The sequence below is a fragment of the Misgurnus anguillicaudatus genome, chromosome 6, assembly GCF_027580225.2.
Source record: "Misgurnus anguillicaudatus chromosome 6, ASM2758022v2, whole genome shotgun sequence".
NCBI lineage: Eukaryota > Metazoa > Chordata > Actinopteri > Cypriniformes > Cobitidae > Misgurnus > Misgurnus anguillicaudatus.
This window is the reverse complement of record NC_073342.2, coordinates 25,750,396-25,771,544: the sequence shown is the minus strand read 5'-3', so window position 1 is coordinate 25,771,544 and position 21,149 is coordinate 25,750,396. Positions and strand designations below refer to the sequence as shown.

The window sequence follows — 21,149 nt, the reverse complement described above, 5'->3', positions numbered from 1 at the left end:
CAACCATTTTTAGGGTTTACAAAGAATGGTGTGAAAAGCAGACTCAAGCTGATAGAAGAGCAACTTTGACTGAAATAACCACTTGTTACAACCTAGGTATGCAGCAAAGCACTTGTGAAGCCACAACACGCACAACCTTGAAGCGGATGGGCTACAACAGCAGAAGACCCCACCTGGTACCACTCATCTCCACTATAAATAAGAAAAAGATGCTACAATTTGCACGAGATCACCAAAATTGGACGGTTGAAGACTGGAAAAATTTTCTTTGGTCTGATGAGTCTCGATTTCTGTTGAGACATTCAGATGGTAGAGACAGAATTTGGCGTAAACAGAATTAGAACATGGATCCATCATGCCTTGTTACCACTGTGGAGGCTGGTGGTGTAATGGTATGGGGGATAATTTCTTGGCACACTTTAGGCCTCTTAGTGCCAATTGGGTATCGTTTAAATGTCACAGCCTACCTGAGCATAGTTTCTGACCATGTCCATCCCTTTAAATGATGACCACTATTTACCCATCCTCTGATGGCTACTTCCAGCAGGATAATGCACCATGTCACAAAGCTTGAATCATTTCAAATTGCTTTCTTGTACATGACAATGAGTTCACTGTACTAAAATGGCCCACACAGTCACCAGATCTCAACCCAATAGAGCCTTTTTTGGGGATGTGGTGGAACGGGAGCTTTGTGCCCTGGATGTGCATCCCACAAATCTCCTTCAACTGCAAGATGCTATCCTATCAATATGGGCCAACATTTCTAAAGAATGCTTTCAGCACCTTGTTGAATCAATGTTACATAGAATTAAGGCATTTCTGAAGGCGAAAGGGGGTCAAACACAGTATAATGATGGTGCTCCTAATAATCCTTTAGGTGAGTGTATCTGCTCTATTTACTTTTACCTTTTTATGGGAATAGGGGGCAATGCAATGCTCAAGTGTGGCAGGTGTGGCAACGAAAGTCTCGCCTTTTAATTAAAATAACCAATCATTAATAAAGACTGAAGATTTAAGCATGTAATTTTTTAGTGAAATCTGTCTCTATTTAAGTAGATAGGACTTTAGTCTTGCATGCCGGCATTGCAAACATGGCCGCCTAGTAGGGTGACTTGCCTAAAGCGTCTTTTTTAAAGCCGTGTCTGCTGAAAAGATAAGCATTGATGTTTGGATGAGGAGACATGTGGACTTAATGTTATGGCAATTTCCTATAAGGAAATTCATGGTAATTGTAGTAATAGTATCCGTCCCTCTTAAACTTAAATTTTTAAGTTTATTTAACTTGAAATTACAATACTAGCGAGGTATAAAATCTAAAAATAACTTTAATCTAATTACCTTATTTTTTATAATTTATAGCAACTCTACACTAGTCAAGAAAGTTGAAAGGAATTTTAAATTCAAGTTGAATAAACTTAAAAATTTAAGTGCAACAAGGATTTATTTTACAAAGTCAAATTCAACGGTTTACTTCATACTGCGGACTTAAAATAAAAGTTTAGATCACTTTTTAACTTCATTGTATGGGAAAAACAACTTGAACGTTCATCACAATATCTTGTAATGTGTTCCACAGAAGAAAGTAAGCCATACTGTATGAATCTGCACAAGTAGGGGAGAGCGGGGTAAGTTGTCAAAAGTGTGACAACTTCCCCGCTCTCCCCTATTAGTATTATTCTATTGAATGAAAAAAATATTTACGTTTGGGTTTTCTTTATTAATAAGGTGCATTTAAAATATGCACTTAAATAAAATGTATACTTTGCCGTGACTAATTTATTACACGCTGTGTCATGCACAATAATGTCCATATAATTTAATTTCATTCTATAAGATGCTTCATGTGGTTTCAATGGCAAAACTCACCTCTTAACCTTTCATGTCATTCAAACATGTTATTGTATCTGTTCTTCCTTGTTTAGCATAGACCTTTGCAGCACAAAAACATTAAATAATCGGCTATCTAACACTAGAATATAATCTTACAGCATATGTTACCCATTTATGAAATCTAAATTTATTTAACCACTGCTAAACCTGTATTATCTATGGACTTCACAATTTTACATGCTTCTAGGTTTGAAAAGGTCATATCACGCCCGAATTGAATTTTCCTCTTCTGGAATAACAAAGTTTGATTTTCTATAAAAACATTCTTTGCCTTCAGACCTTAAAACTTCCGTCCCAGGCCAAAAACACTTTTTATTGAGCAGCAATTCTGCATTTTTTTCTGATCAGACTAAAATGTTACTTTTTGCTATATTTGTGTAGTTCACATGCATTTCTAAAGAAAAACTGAAGGTTATTTTTAACAATTGTATCACTTTTCCTAAGCAATATGAAATAACTAATCTTAAACCTCGTCAAATTAAGCCTATAATAATATTCACAATCACCTAATGGGGAGAGCGGGGCACAACCTAACACTTTTTGGTTTTGGCTAAATCATTCAAAAAATATTTGAGTTTGATTAATTATATTTTTACACAAGCAACACACACATTTCTGCTACAAATGAACATTTGAAGTTTGTTTCTATTCCTTACCATTCTTGGTCAAAACAAAAAACGTGACAGAAGTGCAAACGTTACATCTTACCCCATAGGTGGGGTTAAAATAACAGGCAGGGGGTTAGTTGTAACACTTGCAGGCAAATATTACAATACTATTTTGTCTATAATACTTGAAGTGGATATTGTTTATATATCTGTCTATTATAGACAGATATCCACACTGTATTCATTAATCCAACCCTTTTCTAAGAATAGTTCAATTATAAATGGATACACAAATGTCTAAATATGTGAGAAAAGCAGCACAATTATGACAAAACATTTTTTTATATGTACCCAGTCTGTAATAACCATACTACAGTTTCAAAAATCAAGATAATGAGCATCAAAGTCTGATTTTAGCCATTCATTTCATTATGATTTCAATCTTTGGCATGACCTTATTCAATCAATATAAAAGATATGAACAAAAATAGATTTTTGATAAGACAGGCACATTTATTTTGTTGGCAGCCAGCAATCATTCATGTGTAGCTTATTTAAAACAACGGCAAGAATTACGCTAACGTTAGCGGTTTTCATATCATAAGTGCTGAGGATTTAGTTGTAACACAGCGTTACAATTAACCCCGCTGGGTCAAAATATTTTCAAGCCCACCAATAAAGTTGCAAAGAGCTGCAGACATATTTCAAAACGATGCTATGTTTTAGTCAACAAGACACTGGTTAATATGACATAGCATTGGATTTGGTATCTTACACACCCAACTTAAAAACCGAAGAAAAAAAACACTCGTTCATTAATAAGTCTCTGGTAAAACATTATACATTTCCAATAATTTGCTGGAGATCGCCTTTTGGCAGCGTGAAAAAATACGGAAATACAAAACGCTCAACCTTGTGCAACAATGTAAACAGTCTGTGTTACAACTAACCCCGCGTTAGTTTTTGCCCCGCGCACCCCTACTATTAAATGTGCCAATTTTTATAGAAAAAATGGTCCCAAGCTCTCACTGTACCATTTAGGTACAGATATGTATACATTTGGCACCAATATGTCCCTTCGAGGTACTAAAAAAAACTTTTTAGATGCAAAGGTGTAATTTTTGACAGGGTACCGCCCCAGTAACAGCTAGGGACGTTTTGTTCTGACAGTGTAAAGTATTACAAAACTTTTATTCCAAGCGTGATTACCAAAGGGATTATAAAGGCGCAGGCGAGCGGGCTGTCTTTTTAGATTATATATTGTGTCGGGTTTATATTCAGTCTCTGCTCTCTTCATAAGTTTACATACTGATTGACCTTACAGAGTTTCGAGCCAGAAAGATTTGAAAAATCGTCAAAAATAAACTTCTTAGGGCATTGAAAGTATTCTACGTGATTTATAGCCTCGTGTAAGATGTAATTTTCTTCACAACAAGCCTGGAGGTGCATTACGGTAAAAATGAATGAACTGACAAGTTACGGAAGTTTCACGGAGATTAATTTGTTCAGATTTTGCTCTTGGACTCGGCCCAAGGGCACTGGAGAGTACATTTGCAAGTTAGTAACCTGTATGGATTGCATTAAAGACTTATTAGACGGGGCTCAAAGGGCTAAGTCGTGTTTCCTTACATGCAGGAAGGAGAGAATTTTTTATTTTCATGGTATATTAATGTACCGCCCAAACAAATATGAATGATGAATCGGGTTAATTTAAAATTATTTAAGCCAAAAAATATCACTCCTAGCGTGAATCACAGCAAATCTGAACAAAAGTCAAATCATATCTTGAGTTTCCTCTCCTTTTCGTTGTGGGAATCTCATAAATTTCCATGAGAAACAAATAGGGGTTTCTGTTTCCAATGAAGCTGTTTGCTATAATTTATAGCATTTCGAGATGTTAAAAAGTTTTTGTAACTAAAGACATAGTTCATTGAAAGACAAGAAGCCCTCACACATGATGGGAAACATGAAACATGGTTGGCATTCGTTCATAAGCACATTTGAACAAAATATAGCCAGACTGAGGAAAATGGGGTCATGGATCCCAAGCGGGACATCGTTTTGGCGTGACTTGTCACCACAATTCACTTTTTTCCCCAAATTCTCTATTCTTGTTTTACCGGTTCTTATCAATACTGTCAGAAACAGAACATTCATTTCATTCATCACAAGCTTTATCATCTTGGTGCAAGGAACAACCCAAACCCAAAGAGAGAATTGCCAATGTCTGCACTGCATCTAATCATATCACTTCATTATTTATTTTATTACTTTCTCAACATATTTATAACATTAGTGTAACAACCTTAGTAATTCATCTACAAACCCATATTACTTTTTTGTGGAACCAAAAGATGAATTTCTGATGGATATCCTGTAAAATTACAAAAAAAAAACGACTCCGCTTTCCAGGTCCTCTGAACCCATACAACAGCATTGTGTGAGAAACTGAGAATGAAATGTATTCCTGTAGCTCGGCTGGTGTTCATGAGAGATGTAGAGATATGGTGAATGACTCATTTTTATGAGTCTGATCTTTTAAATAAATTGGATGACCCGGTTCACAAAACAGATGTAGCCTAAATGACGGATTAAATTAAAGTTTAACCTATTGATTTCTTAAAGTAAAAGCATTTTTGAGGCAAGTGCACAAAGAGTCCATAAATTTTAGCTATTAGAGTTTGCTGAGTAAATTAATGAATAAGTCAAGAACTGCTTCAGTGTTGTAGTCGAGTCCAACTTGAGTCCGAGTCGAGATCAAGACCAGAGATGGAGTCCAGATAAAGCTGGATGTGGACTCGGTCTTGACTTAGACCCGATACTCGATAGATTAACATTTACATGAAAAATATTGAAGTAAACTCAGGTGTCCCTCTTACGGATTAAAGAGCAACTATCGTCCGATTCACAATTTTACATTTCCTTTGGTGTGTAAGTGTGTATTAGTACATGTTTACGATGTGCAAAAGTTACAAACCCTAAAGTAAACTATGACGCGAGTTATCGTTTCCAACGTAAATCTCTTTTCTTGGACTACAACAAACACACTGATTGTACGCAACAGTTTACTTCCTGGGCCTGTTGATGTGGACACGACCGACATTATCATAATTCCTCTCGATTCGGACTCACGGCCTGTTAACTCCTGTCAGGATTGCATTGTGACCAAATCTTTTAAACATGGTAAGGAGCATCACATTTCCAACAACATCAGAGGTATTCAGGCCAGTCACAGTGTACAGATTAGCTGGCCAATCAGGGACACAGCGCTTTTCAGATCAATGAGTTTTGTACAAAATCAGAGCGAGGAAATCGGGATATCTGGAGTTACAAAAATGTATGGTATGTGAAAAATAAAGTGTTTTTACCTTAAACCAAGCAAACATATTATACCAAATACACAAAATAACGTTGTTTTTAGCAACGAAATAGGTGCACTTTGAAAAAATATTATAATTCCAATACCGATATCACTTTAACAGTAATTTACAATCTTTTTTAAGACGCAACCCAGCAAACAATAACCGTCATTTTACAGTCTAGAATACAGCACTGAAAAAAAATCTTCGGTTGCACATGATTGAATAAAATTTTCTTAAAAAAAAAATAAATAAAATAACATTTTAATAAAATTTATTTTAATAAATATTAATTTAATTTTAAGAAAACCTAATTTAATCACGTGCAACCGATGTCCAGAAGTTTTTTTTCCGGTGAGACCTGATGTAGGCGGGCTATGAGTAACCCACTTCTAGCCAAAATAACCTTAAATTTGTTAACATGTCATTTGCCAATTATTTATTTTATATAGTTTATTTTTATGGTTAGACATCTATAAATATATAATGTTTACCGACAGCCCAAATTTTTGCCTAGACATCTGGGCTTGCGTATTAGACGTCTTTTAAACGCAAAATTTCTATATTTCATACAGATTTCATTTTGTTTCATGAAGTATTTAATACATTTAGAGAAAAGATAATTATGCAACAATGAAGTAATAAATCAGTTCATTATATCTGTTTTCCATGCTAAAGACGGTTCCATCGGATACAATGCTGTCACTGTAGGCGCCTAGCCCGAAGTTAACTTCTGGTCTGTGTTTGTTTATCTGTCTGGATAGTGCCTAAACTGACCTCTGAAACAAATACCTTGTCTAAAATAAAAATGATCAGTTTCCCAAATATGAGGGGAGACAGCGAGCATGGATCACTGCTGTGCAAAGGAGGGCTCTGTAGCTAACAGTGTATACATTCATTTTACACAGTAATGTTAGCTCAGTTTAGTAGTTGATAAACTTTAGCTATGAACTAAGAAAATTTACTTGTTATTTATTTTGCTTGTTACCAGAAATAATTTACTCTAGAGAGCAGTGGCGGCTCGTGACTGCTCATCGAAGGGGCGCTAATTCAAAATAAGTGTTCGGAGTGTCGTGTGTGGTTCTGCGCTCGAGAGATCCTGTGTGCATCACGTGTCTTGTCAAAATAAGTGCCTGCTGCACACGCATCAAAACCATTTATGATAAAAAAGATGCTCACGTTCAAAAAATACATGCAATACACTCCCGTAACAGTAAACTCTGATTACGCATGACATTATGCGAGTTTCTGGCAAATGCAAGCATCTCTTTTATCATAAATCCTTTAGACGCATCTGCAGCAGGGACTTATTTGGACAAAACACCTGATGCAGAATTGCTCAATGCGCAGAATACATATTTTGAAATTACAAAACCACACACATGACAGGCTACATACATGTTGTGATAACTTCGCATAGAGCGCCCTCGAAAAAAGAAGTCATCGGCCGCCACTGCTAGAGAGACTCTGTTGTTATTGACTCTTTGCTGAAGTCTACAAAAATTGGGCCACAAATGACGTTTATTTCTACCCAGTCTCACGTAGATGCGTATAAATAGCACGAAGTGTAAAAATTGTGCAATTCATATGCCAAATTCCACTTTGGCGTGCATATGATACGCCAGTCCTTCCCATTCACTTGAGCGGTGCATCTTTTTTTGTCGTTTGGTTTGTTGGTTTCTCAATTTTTTCTGTTTTTTAAACCATTTTCGCTTGGGTTTAATGTTAGATTTTAGATTTGCTTAATGAGGTTATTTAATATACAGGTTTCTCCATGTTTTTGTCCATATTTAAGCCATGGTCGCTTTGAGTTGGGGTTTGGGTTAGGATGCCATTTTTATATAACAAAAAGTTGTTCTAACCCTAAACCCAAGCGAAAATGGTAAAAAATAGCCAAAAAATTGAGAAACCAATGAATAAAAAGACAAAAAAAGATGCACCGTTTAAAGGATAATTCCGGTATTTAACACCCTGAGTCCCATTTCTGGTCCGCCCCGGATGAACCACAGTGATGGACACAGAAATTCCGACAATGGGTCGAGTCCTGACCCTTCAACTCATCCAGAAGCGTCTCCCGACCGCCTCAGAATGGAAGTCAATGGCCATGCACAAACACGTCACCAAAACAACACCCAACGGTCACCTCCAAAACCCTACCACTCACCGAGTGGCTCGTGGTGCTCGTTGATGACCAAAAACAAATATATTGGCGCAATGTATGATTTCAATCCGTGTTATTTGCTATAGTGGAACTATTTTTTCAGAAACCTCACAACCGTTTATATACTTCCGCTCTATATTTGAGTCTGAAGCATGAATGAACGTAGTCCAACAAACTGTAATAAAACGGTAGCATACTTTCAAAATCAAGTTTATTTATAACACTTACACCATCCAATATGTTTTTTTCATCAGCAGAACAATAAAGAAGATATTTTGCAGAAACCCCGGTGCTCCGTCATGCAAGTCAACAGATCCGCACACTTTAAGAGCTAAAGCATATATATCCAATACAACAGTAATCCCCCATAACTCCGTGTGACATATTGACATCTTGTGAAGCAAATCAATCAGTTTTTTGCAAGAAACTGAACGTTATTTACAACACTATTAGCGTAAATGCCAAAGCAGGAAGCGCGCTTTACGTTCAAGGCGATCTCTTCCACACTTGTGCCGTTTGGTGGATGTTGGCTATGGATGTTGGTCTGTCTGCGCCACCTATAGAGCGGGAGCGTGAAGCGCACTTCCTGCTTGGCAAAAGCTCTGCATTAACGATGTAAAATATTTATATATATATTCGAATCTCAAAACTGAAAATCGTATGTCAACCCACGGAACAAATATTCGTATATTCTGGTCCAGCCCTACAAATATGGGAAAAATTTCTTCTGAGAGAAACCGAGCAAAAAAACTACAACCACATGTAAAAACAAACAGACCCTTTTCTGTTTCCCGGCGGCGGAGTGATATATCAGCGAGCAAACAGTCTTCCAAGAGAAGTCAATGGAATTTTACAAAATGCCAAATAAAACACGGCAGAAACTGTATTTCGCTACACAACTTGTTTTTTATCATCAACGAACACCACGAACCACTCGGTGAGTAGCACAGTTTTTAAAATGAACGTTAAGTGTTGTTTTAATGACATGTTTGTGCATGGCCATTGACTTCCATTCTAAAGCAGTCAAGAGACGCTTCTAAACGAGTCAAAAACTCAAGACACGACCCATTGTCAAAATGTATGTGTCCATCACTGTAGTTCATCCAAAACAAACCAGAAATGAGACTCAAAGTGTTAAATACCGGAATTATCCTTTAAGTGAATGGGAAGGACTGGCGTATCATATGCACACCAAAGTGGAATTTGGCATATGTATTGCATGATTTTTACACTTCGTGCTATTTATACGCAAATCCGTGAGACTGGGCTGTTTATTTATGTTGTTAGAATTTATACATCTAAACACAGTAGCAACACACTACCAACCTATAGTAACCGCATTGCAACATTTTGATTAAAAAAAATGTGACTAGAGTTGCAAAATCTAAGAATATTGGAAACTTTCCAAGGAAATTACATAGGAATAAAGGGAATTTACACATATATGAAGATCAGTCAAATCTCGAGGAAGTTAATGTTTGTATTTGATACAGTTTGTATAAATTACACAAAATTAACAAATAATTTCCTTTAATTCCCTAATTTTCCAACTTGGAATATTTCCAAAATTCCTGAGCTTTGCGACTCTAAATGTGACAGCGTGTTTCAAACAAACTATTCATCCATCACACTATCATTTAACTAACAGCACCACAGTCAAATGCTTGAATTTACCTCCCTGAGCTCTTTGCACCTGAGCACCAACCCAATAATGAACCCTATCCTAGTTATTTACAAGCAGGAAAAAAAAAGATTTGAGGCTGAGAAAAAGATCAACGCACAATCCCTGTGGGTCTGTCCGCCGCCTATAACAAAAGAAAAAAGCTTGTCTCCCACAAAACCCATAGTCAGAGAAACCACAATTTGTTCATTTCAATAATAATAATTTCATCACTGCAGCATATGGTTGGCAGCACAGACACTGCAACACAAAACACTCTCAAAGATGCTATTCCCCTGACGTGACCTTTTGGCAATAGCACGCTGTGGTGTAAATCTTCAAATTATGAAATGTTTTATGTGAAGCGTGACCCCCAACTGCCTTTATCTGGCATTATCGCATTTGTATCTATAGGAACGATTAGAGAAAGGAAAATTAAACACAGCTTTTTCAAGCCCAGTCCAAGTTCAAATGAGACTTTACTGTATCATGAACCTTTCGCTTTGGAACATGTTATTCCAAACAGACATGATACCAGACGACCCACTTAAGAGTTATATATATATGCTGCCACATTTAATTGAAATGTTTATATTAATAACCTCAGATTTTCAAAGACCATGAAATGAAGTTTTGAGGCCAAGACTTTGCATAATTCGGCAACGCTCCTGCCAAAACAACAGTGCAGATGACATTTGAATGGCAGTTTCTAAAACATCTATTTTAAAGTTGTTGTATTATTTCTTTTATGTATATTGAAGCGGATTGCAAAAGCACTAATATTTGTATTAATACGTTTATGAAATAACACTCATGGGAGTATTTCCATATTTCAAAAATAGCCTCGATTCCATGAATTCGCAATGGCGTTTCCGCAACAGAGCTGAAGGAGAGCAAGCCAACATGAATATATTTCGTTTTTTAAAACAAATAATTACTAAATCCCAATAAGGTAAAAGTAGACTGGCCAATATCTGTTTAGTCTCAGCAAGACAGCAACTTTTATTGTACTTCATAGGTAATTAGTTCAAATCAAAGGCTTTAAAACTTACGATTCCTGGCTTGCACAATCGCCAGATTGATAGAAGTACAAGAGGATTACCTGTTTACCTTGTGTAAAACTGTACTTATCTGCCTCATTTGCAGAAAACACTGAAAAGATTTGGCTTGAACCCAAGCGCTCTGCTACTTCATCCACAACACTTGGAACAGAAGAAATCTTGGGACAGGATCAGTCATCAGCCAACTGCTGTTTATTAATATGGCAATGGACAAAGACATCAGGGATGCATTATTTAATGATTAAATTACTGACGCTAGACTACAGTGGTCATGTCACACGTTTTCTTTCTATCATTTAATGTTTCCCTCGTGGCCAACTTATAATGATAAACAACAGTTTTGTGCCAAAACAGCCATAATTAAATTTTTCATGACTATTTTTCACTCTGACCCTTAGAATTAAACCGGTTGGTTTTTGTTTTTATTTTTGCAGCTGTGCCTTTAAGACTATTTAAACGGCCCAACAATATTCACCTGCAGAACTGCAGATCCTTTCATCACAACAGTTTCTGGCCACAGCACCAGGCCAGCAGTCTGAGAAAAATTTATGGACAGAGTTTGACCTCATCCCAGATTACACCCTTAAAGGGACCACTTTTATGAAAATATGCTTATTTTCAGCTCCCCAGAGTTAAAATATTGAGTTTTAGTGTTTTGGAATCCATTCAGCTGAGTGTCTACCACTTTTAGCATAGCTTAGCATAATTCATTGAATCAGATTAGACTGTTAGCATCACGTTCAAAAATAACCAAAGAGATTTAATATTTTACATATTTATTGACTCTTCTGTAGTTACATCGTGTGCTAAGACCGACAGAAAATTAAAAGTTGTGATTTTCTAGGCCGATATGGCTAGGAACTATACTCTCATTTTGGCATAATAATCAAGGACTTTGCTGCCGTAACATGGCTGCAGCAGGCGCAATGATATTATGGGAAAGATGGGGACTATTGTCAGGCAAAGCGTAATATCATTGCAACAACTTGTAATTTTCCATCAGTCTCAGTACATAATGTAACTAAAGAAGAGTCAAGTTTTAAATAGGAAAAATATAGAAACATTTTGGTTATTTTTTGTGCGATGCTAATGGTCTAATCAGATTCAATGGATTATGCTAAGCTATGCTAAAAGTGGTGCGACCAGACCCGGAGATCAGCTGAATGGATTCTAATACTGTAAAAATCAAATGTTTAACTCTAGAGGAGAAGGGAAATAAGCCTATTTCCAAGTGGAGTGTCGCTTTAACACATGCAGTCTTCCTACGAGTCCGAACTTTCGTTACACCGCTTCGACTATCGGGAGGAAGTCTGTGTGGGCTCTGGAAAAGTGCAAATCTAGGGTGATAACCAACTAATAAGGGGGCACCCATGAGCACCCCTTTGAAGTAGGGATCGACCGATATGGATTTTTTTTTTGTGCCGATGCCGATACCAATTTTTGTTTTATCAGCCTTAGACGATGACCGATATAGGCTGACGATTTTCTTGAGCCGATTTATTTGGAGCCGATACTGCTTTTGCTCACTCAATTTACATCATAAAAATGACACGATGATGCCAAATGTTACAAGTCTCAATTTAAAAAAGTAACAATTATTGAAAAAAAACCTATATTTAATAAATAGTAAAAACAGGTGAGGGTGTTATGGAACCATGAACTGCACTCTCCACAATGACGAGGAACTATCAGCAAAGGATATTGATTTCTAGCACTTTACTACTACAAATATATATAGAGATGAGAAATAAAACCATGCTTTGTCCAGCTATGATCAGCTGTTAGGCCGATCTTTCGATGTTGTCATGGAAAGGTTGGTTGTTTTTAGTCACATGACCTGCAATCTCTTTCGGCTTCCAGCACTCTGTCTGTAAATAATGCCGGAAAAAAACGGTGAACACAGCAGCCACGTAACGCCTGATGCCATTACACATAAAGCTCGCAAAAATCGGCCCGATATATCACCCGGCCGATATATCGGTCTATCACTACTTTGAAGCCTAAAATGACAAATAGGACACCCTACGTTCTCGTGTCCACAAGAGTCCACTTGAGGTGCGCCATTTGGGACGCAGTCTTTATAGGCTTAGTGAGGACAGGTTGGGCTAAGGTTTGGTGACCTATCATCTGTACCCTAACTTATAAAATGTATTGTTTTCATAGTGCATTCATTAAAAAGATGATTTAGAAAACTGAATTTCTCATGATGTTTTTAAGCTTCAATTGTTCTCCTTATTTTATTGTTTTTCTGTAAATACTCTAAAATGATTAAAAAGCTATTTGAGATTTCATTTTCTCAAAGCACACATAAGAATTAAACTGAAAAAAAGTACTTTTCAAAACACAGGAGATAAACTATAAAAGCACAGGTCTATTTGAATGTATCACAACCTATGACATTGCCGTTGCTAGCGCCATGATCAGGATAAAATCTTTGGTGATGTCAGTGTAAAAATACACATAATTACACTGAATAACCTTTTGATGTTGGCTCTTAATCATCGTTTTTTATTATAATGTATCAGATCACAAATTTTCAAATAAATTCCACTTGAAATCTGTGTTTCTAACCAACTTTCCTGATGCACCGAACAATAATTACCTAAACAGTTTTGTTAATGAGCCGACTGAGTCATAGCAATGTTGCGCATGCTTTTGGATAATAGACAAGTGTTAACAATTGTTAACTACAGAACGTTCTGAGAGTCCTGGGAAAGTCCCAGTTACTAAGATTTTATTTAGGTCAAGTAAGGTACAGCTGGTGTCTCTCAGCATCCCACAGACTTGCTGCAGGGCTGCACTTTTAAAACAAAAAGATACTTAATAAAAGCGTGTTAACAACTTCTAAACATTTCATGTGGGTGAGCCTGTGGACCAGGTGTGATGTAAGTTTCCAGTGCCGAAAATCTGTTTGTCCACATAGAATGCAAACCTGCGGGTGACGTGACATGATTGCATCCAATCACAACAAATTTGATGATAAATAAAATTATGTGGGGCTGGGTTCTGGGTCAATGATATTTTACAATGGGTGAAGCTACCCAGCATGACATCAGATAAATATGAAACCAACGACCAATATAATATCTTGTCACTCGTCGCTTGTAGTGATTAGTTAGATTTCATGTAGTATCACACTACTGACAACCTGATCTTACAGAAAATCATACTTATTTTACATGGTGGCGATTTTGTATAAACTTACATGATTTGAAACATGAATGAAACTCCATCACTAGGGCATAAGGAGATCATATTGTACGAATGAGATTATATGAATAAGCCACCTTTTAATTAGGCACATATTGCCTTGAGATCTTAAATCATTGTGAATAGTCTTATTTAACTGTATTAAAGGCGGGGTGCATGATCTCTGAAAGCCAATGTTGATATTTGAAATCACCTTAACAAACACGCCCCTACCCCAATAGAATCTGGACCTTCATTTGATAGACCCGTCCTACACATACGCAACCCAGGCAATGATGTCGGTTAGTAGACACGCCCCTTACTGCTGATTGGCTACAAGTGTGTTTTGGTACTCGGCCTGACTCCCTTTTCCAAAGGGACTTTAAGTTTTTTTCAAAAAACATGCACCCCACCTTTAAATAAGGATTTGACAAACCGTTGGAGACATGAAGTGGGCGTGTCCAGCTACGCGACAAAGCTGAGAAATTTTCAATTTTATGCAAATGATGACCGACTTTTGGGCGCAAACCAATAAGAGTAAGGGTGCGTGAACACCAAAGCTTTTAAACGTGGCTGAAAACGCCAGGTGGACCCCGAATGCCAGCTTTTTTTCATTTGACTGCCAGCTTTCTTCAGGGGAGCGAATTGGTTGTTGTGCTGCTTTGTTTATCAGTTGTTGTACGATGCGCCGGTTGGTTGTTGTGATATTTGTCCCGCCCCTCCTCCACTGTAATTGGACAGCAATGTGAGAACTGACAACCGCTAGGAAGTTAGCTGACATTGGCTTAACTTAGCACCCTCTTCTATACGTTGCATTATTACTATTCTCGCTAGTACGGTTTAATCTTAGCCGCCGTATTCTGCTGTTTTGTTGTCCATCTATTTTTCTTTTTTCCTCCTGCATCTATTAATATAAAGCTGCTTTGAAACAATTAAACAATTGTTATAATAAATTAAATTGAATTGACGAGGTGAGCTTTTCACCCAGAGTTAAATATTTTCAACTCTCGGCGCTCGTGCGGGAAAAACGCTGAGTGTCGGCATTCAGTGTGAAAAAAAGGGGTTGTACACACCAAAACCTTTAAACGCCGTTGAAAAATGCCTGGAGGACACCAATTGCCAGCTGTTTTTTTAGCGAGCACTTTGGTAGCTGTGATACTTGAGCTGTGAGCCGGTTGATTGTTGTGATACTTGTCCCGCCCCTCCTCCACTGTGATTGGACGGCCGTGTGAGAACTGACATTGACGAGCGGAGCTTTTCACCCAAAGTTGAATCTCTTTCAACTCTCGACGCTCAGCGCTGAGTGGGGAAAAACTACAGAGCATCAGCATTCAGCGTGGAAAAAAAACGCAAGCTGCTGGCTTTTTTGAAAAATGCTGCGCTTACATTGGAAACAATTAAAAACATACGCTGGCGTAAAAGCTTTGCTGTGCACACCCGCTAAAGCAGTGGAGTTCACGTCATCCGTCAGGTACTAAAAGGGTGGTTACTCGTTTGTTATAGTTGTTACTAGAATAAGGAACGCTTCCTAATGACCTCATAGATGGCGACACACAGCGACAAAGTCGCTGGAGGTGTGCACACTGCTTTGTTGTTGCTTTTGTTGTTATTATTTAAAAAAGTAATAGAGTGGGTAAAGCCTGTGGCACACCAGGTGAGAAGCGCAGCATTATATCGAGCGTATCGCTGCTGGTGTGGGTACACTTATATAGCTCTATTTCAATCCCTTAATGCGCAAAAAAGTTTTTACGCTCGCTTGAGATGGTTTTTGACTTATGCGAAAGAGAGTAAATGCGGATAATAAAAGATGGAAAGGAATTTGCTGAATAAATTCTGATGTAGCGAACTTTAAAACCATATGATTGAACGTCAGCTGTATAAGCTGAAGTGTCTTTCCCATATGTGGGTCTCAGTGTGTCGTAATGCCCTTGCTGCTAGTGCCCACTCAAAATTCTAAGCGTGCCTTGTTTATTTACTATTGACCATCGTCATTCGCTCAAACAACTTGATGGAAACACATTTTGCATTTGTTTGTTTTTCTTTTATTACAAATTTTAAAAAGATTTGTTTACGTTTGGAAACCCAAATCATATATTCAAATATTAATATGTGGCGCGACAGGATGTGGTGCTGCACTTCTCGCCCGGTGTGTGACCCCCTAATTCTGTTATTTTCAGTTTTTCTCCACCTGAAAAGGTCACGCTGTGATGTAAAAATTATCTACTGCTCACACGTCTTCATGTGATATAAATTCACAAACACTTGCCAACAAAGTGTAAAATAAGTTAGCAGTATTTTTCACGAGAATTTTAAATTCATGTAGTATTTAATTTTTGATAAAAACCAATAGGGCTGGGTAAAAATATTGATTCATCAATGCCTTGCAATTATTTGTTTCTCAATTCAATATCGATTCATCAAATCCTATGAATCGATTCAGCCCACCGGCCAGTGGCGGCGCTGTGGGCAACACTCTAGTGAGAGCGTTCAGCGTTGTACAAGACGTGCTTTACCTACACATACATTTACATAAATGTATGGTGATTTTGTCAGACGATGTCCCGTTTTAGCAGCAGTTAAAGAAAGAGCTGATTGGGTTAAACAAGGAGTCACTGGGTTGTGACTGGGTTGTGTTTAGTCACTATTTTATAGACAACAGAACAGATAATATATAAAAATAGCATTCAGTTGTGTTAAAATGCATTATAATGTGACAGATCAAAGAGTAAAACATGACGTAATGACGTCACATATATGCTAATCGGCGTGTGAGGTCATCACTGCCACAGCCTCTCAAAATCCTGTGGGAAACACTGTAAAAATATACTCAGGTACTTAATTACTTGTGAATTTACTTATAACAGGATCGTTATCGAAGCAAATAAATCAATATTGAATTGAATCGAAGCCTCGAGAATTTGAAATTCCTAACAATACCAAGCCCTAAAAACCAAGGGACACCCCTAATTTATATTTTTGTGCTTTTTAGGGGGTCCGGGACCACCCCAGCCCCCTCCCTCAATTTGAGAACCTGCCTGACATCCACAAAACTCCAATTAGATTTCATGGGAACTTCAGTATGTTGACAACACTATCAAACAAGTGGTGTGTAACTTTTTAAAAGCAGTTTTATAAACAAAATATGTAAAATGGTTAAATGAACAGTGCACCAAAGTTTATAAAATTTCTTGACAGCATTTGTATTTGACTACTTTAATGATGAATGTTTGTGATTTCTGGAGCGTCACCATGCTGACAAAATTGCATTTTATTGTAAAATTAAATAAAGATATAAAAGTACATTTGGAATGGCATGAGAGTAAATATTATGCGAATTGTCACATTTATGTGAACTATTCCTTTAACATTGTTCACAATTACTACATTGCTGCTAGTGCAAAGTCATAATAAATTACAATGAAATGTCTTTTTAAACAGTGCAAGAAGCTTCCAGAATATATCATTACTCCAGTATTTTGGCGGAAACGACGGTTACCATGGTAATTTTCTGAACGCGGTCGCGCCGCATATTTGCAACACCATATAAACAACATGTTGATACAATCAATATGTCTGCTTTAAAAAAGCGCTTTAACCCACTCACCCTCACACAGACGCTCTACTAACCTGCCTAACTCGTCAAGGACTGATAAGTAACTGTCGTTAAAGTAAGTAAATCTCCATGCACGCGTCTGAATGAACCTGTCAGATGATGATATAAGGGCTATAGCGTGCGGACGCGCTTTGTTGTAAGCTGTCGTCTCATTGTAAATGTATGAGGAAGCACAGGACTCACCCGTGATGTAAAGTTTGGGCGCAGATCAGCGGGTAAACACTCAGCTGCTGGCGGGAGCACCGGGGAAAACTCGTCCACAAGCGCGCGGTATTCTCTACGAGCGCCAGCGCATCTCTGCGCGCTCCATCAGCCGCGCGCCTGACCAACCACCAGTTAACCTCTGACTGACCAGAGCGGCAATAACCGCGTCCAAAATCATGCTTGAACTTGATTGTTTACATCATGTAACATTAATAATACAGTCATTTCTAAAATAAAATATTGGTACTTTTTCCGTTTCCTGTTTTGACAGTTCCTGTTGCTCAATTGGTAGAGCAGCGCGCGAGCTGCTCGTGGGTTCGACTCCCAATGCACGTGCTGATAAAACGTACAGCTTGGGTGTACAGTACCTTTCTTTGGATAAACGTGCCTGCCAAATGAATATTTGCTTCAATTGGTGTCATTACATTAAATATTAAAAAAATATTAAAAGCAGCCCCACGTGCAAAAAATACTTTAGTGTTTACTATAGTAAACAATTTGAACCTCACCATAGTAAATATTAAAGTATACTACAGTATTTACTGGTTTATTATTTGCTATACTACATAATTTAGTAGTATACAGCATCAAAGCGTATAATTAATACAATATAGTATACTGTAATATAATACAGTATTATACTACAATATAATACATTGATATAGTACAGTATACAATAATTTACTACATTTTACTATAGTAAATACCAAAATATACTTTTTGTGATATACTTTTTAAAATATACTTCACTTTTACAATGTTTTTGGACATGATGTGTGTTTTGGAAGTGTGTAAACACAACCCCCCTACGATGTTTTTTAAACCTCATTAAACCAAAGCAGTCTCATTAGACATGCCGTTTTTATTCTCTTATCAATGTGAGGTCACAATGATAAAGCCCCGCCCACTAACAGTGCATTAGGATAGTTTCCACCCTTAGCAAGTTGTACTCTGTCCACTAGATACTACTGTCTCAGACTGTATTACTGTGGGTTCACACCAGCCACGTTTGAGGCGTCAAATTTGCGTCTAGTTTGCCGCTTGAACATTTTGAGTTTACTCGCTTCATTCACGTGTGAAAGCAGCGCAAGAAATTCTAGTCATTGAGACATTCACGTGGAAATTCGTGTCATGGGAGGGGCTTCTGCGACTCCACTCGCTTCCTGTAATCACGTCACTACTAGAGCAAGCTCCTGATAGGTTAACTCGGCGCGTTTTTCCGCCAAAGTTTACATTTTTCAACTCGTGCGTTTCCCACGGCAACGCTCAATTCACGCCATTAGCGCGAACTAGACGCGCGAATGAGGTGGAATTGCGTCTACGGCGCAGTAAGACCTCCAGACGTGCGTCAACGCGTCTTTACATTGACTTAAAGCAACACCAAAGTTTTTTTTACCTTAAAAAAAGTTTCACAAAAAACAGGGTGAACGGCACTTTCACATTTGCTTTGCAGCCCTCTATCGGCCAAAACCGCACTAAAGAAGTTTCCAACCATCTGTCACGGTAGGAAAATCCATTGTTTTCCTCCGTGTCATGTTTGTGTGTGTGTGTTGTTCACTTACCCCTGCCATGTGCTCGTTAGAGCAATCCCTGTCACCTGTGTATTGATTGTCTCGCTCCAGCTGTTCATCATTACATCATCTCCATATATACTCACCTGACTTTCTGTTCCCTGCCAGATTCTATTGTTTGCTCAGTCTCCGTGTTGCTTGGTTGTTCCGTGTGCATTGGATTACGTGTTTCAGTTTGGATGTGTATTGTCGTCGTCGTCTTCGTGTGGATGTTCCGTGTCAGCTTGGATTTCACCACTGCTCACCACTCCACCAACGTCGCACTCAAAACATCAACTTCCACCGTAGTCATCGTCACCATTGCCTTCAACAACACCGGACTGGATTACTTCCGCATTGACACTGAATACTCTCTCTTTGTTTACATTTAATAAACATTGTTATATTTTTCACCTGCGTTTGCTTCCGTCTCTTACAAGTCATTACAGAAGAATCTGGCCAACATGGAAGCAGCAGGTGGTCAACCAATCTCCGCGTTGGAGGAGTTTCTCCAGCGATCGCTGGCTCGTATGGATCATCAGGATAAGACCATCGAAGATATGCGGAAGGCCGTCCAGGTAATGGTGGCGAAGGTTTCCGAGCTCTCTCAGCGATCTCCGGACATCACGCCTCCCACTGCGCCACCCATGCCGCCCGCACCATCTTCACCTCCAGGGGGTAGTTTCACCCCGGAACCGAGACTTCCTATCCCGGAGAAATACGCCGGTGAGCCCAACTATTGTCGTACTTTTCTCTCTCATTGTTCTTTACATTTCGCCCAACAGCCCCGGTCATTCTTCCTGGAGGAGACTAAGGTAGCGTTTACGCTCTCGCTTCTCTCGGGCAAGGCTGCCCTCTGGGGGACGGCGGTATGGGAAAACAAGGACAGCTGTTGTTCCTCGTTCGCCTCGCTTGCAGAGGAGATGAAGAGGGTTTTCGACCGCTCCGTCGCCGGGAGGGAGGCCGCCCGTCTCCTCACGGATCTCCAGCAGGGGGAGCGGTCGGTCTCGGACTACGCCATCGAGTTCCGTACCCTGGCGGCGGAGTGCAGGTGGAATGAGGAAGCGCAGTGGGACCATTTCCTGCATGGGTTGGCGGATCGGATCCATCGAGAGATCATCACGGCGGAATTACCGAAGTCGCTCAACGGGTTGGTGGACTTGGCGATCCGGGTTGACGCACGCCTTTCCACCGCTGCCAGAAGGAAGACTCAAGGTCCACCCCTACGTCAAGCGGAGTCCACGAATCCACCCATCGAAATCTCCGCCGGTGGTCTCTCAGATCCGGAACCCATGCAGGTGGGTCGAGCTCGGTTACCCCGGGAGGAGAGGAAGCGGCGGAGATCCCTGGGTCTTTGTATGTACTGTGGCGAGTCGGGTCACCAATGCCAGAGGTGCCCGGTAAAAGACCAAGCCCGATAGTAAAACAGAGGCTACTATCGGGCAGGATCTCCGCACAGAAGACCTCTACGACATCTACTCTCCTTCCGGTGAGACTACGGTGGTCCACTATGTCACACTCAGGGCACGCACTTCTGGATTCGGGGGCGGAGGGCAACTTCATCGACAGCTCACTAGCACGTAAGCTCAAGTTACCTTTCACTTCACTCACCCACCAGATTGCACCCTTCGCCCTCAAAGGACATCAGTTACCCACCATCAAGTACACCACAGCACCTATCACACTCATCACTTCCGGAAACCACACAGAGACTATTTCATTTTTCATTACTGACACTGCTCTCTCCCCCATAGTTCTTGGACACCCTTGGCTTCATTCCCATAACCCAAGAATCGACTGGAAACTGGGTTCTGTTACCAGCTGGAGCGAGGAGTGTCATAAGTCTTGTCT

At 39.0% G+C, this 21,149-nt stretch overlaps 1 protein-coding gene across 3 annotated transcripts in view; it reads right to left on the bottom strand.

The window, feature by feature from the left end:
- znf469 (zinc finger protein 469) overlaps positions 1 to 17,996 on the bottom strand; it is a 345,099-nt gene extending 327,103 nt beyond the window's left edge. For all 3 annotated transcript variants that reach the window (XM_055193247.2, XM_055193246.2, XM_055193249.2), the window contains exon 1: positions 17,728 to 17,996. The gene's annotated coding sequence lies outside the window, so the exon portion shown is untranslated. The remainder of the gene's footprint in view (positions 1 to 17,727) is intronic.
- Positions 17,997 to 21,149: the final 3,153 nt, after the last annotated feature.